The 502-nt window shown below is 41.6% G+C and overlaps 1 protein-coding gene across 1 annotated transcript in view; it reads right to left on the bottom strand.

The window, feature by feature from the left end:
* insig2 (insulin induced gene 2) overlaps positions 1 to 502 on the bottom strand; it is a 65,483-nt gene that overhangs the window by 42,084 nt on the left and 22,897 nt on the right. The gene's annotated exons all lie outside the window — the stretch shown is intronic.

Raw genomic sequence — 502 nt, 5'->3', positions numbered from 1 at the left:
CCTCCTGATCAATGACTGAACGTTCACCTCCTGATCAATGACTGAACATTCACCTCCTGATCAATGCCTCCATTCTTCAAGAACAAGCTGAAAATATAAAAACTATTTTGTGACTATTGTAATAAAACTCTTCACTTTATTCCAGACACTGCTGACACGTCATTACAGAACCGTTCTATGGTCTTCATCCTTCTAAGACGGTCTTCTGTCGGGCAGAACAGAAGCAACAGTTGTTATATGCACATCTCCCGTAAAGCTCAGATTGTTCAAGAAGCTTGGCAACAGTTGTACCGTAAGTACAGTCTCTTCCACAAAAATTAGAATGGTGAAGAACTTTGGCAACAGTCGCTCTATGCTCAGTCTTTCCTAAAGCTCAGACTAGTGAAGAACTTTGGCAACAGTCGCTCTATGCTCAGTCTTTCATAAAGCTCAGACTAGTGAAGAACGTTGGCAACAGTCGCTCTATGCTCAGTCTTTCATAAAGCTCAGACTAGTGAAGAAC

Source organism: Nematolebias whitei, chromosome 13, assembly GCF_014905685.2.
Source record: "Nematolebias whitei isolate Nwh7 chromosome 13, NemWhi1, whole genome shotgun sequence".
Classification (NCBI taxonomy): Eukaryota; Metazoa; Chordata; class Actinopteri; order Cyprinodontiformes; family Rivulidae; genus Nematolebias; species Nematolebias whitei.
The sequence above is the reverse complement of the archived record's forward strand: the minus strand, read 5'-3'. Positions and strand labels throughout refer to the sequence as shown.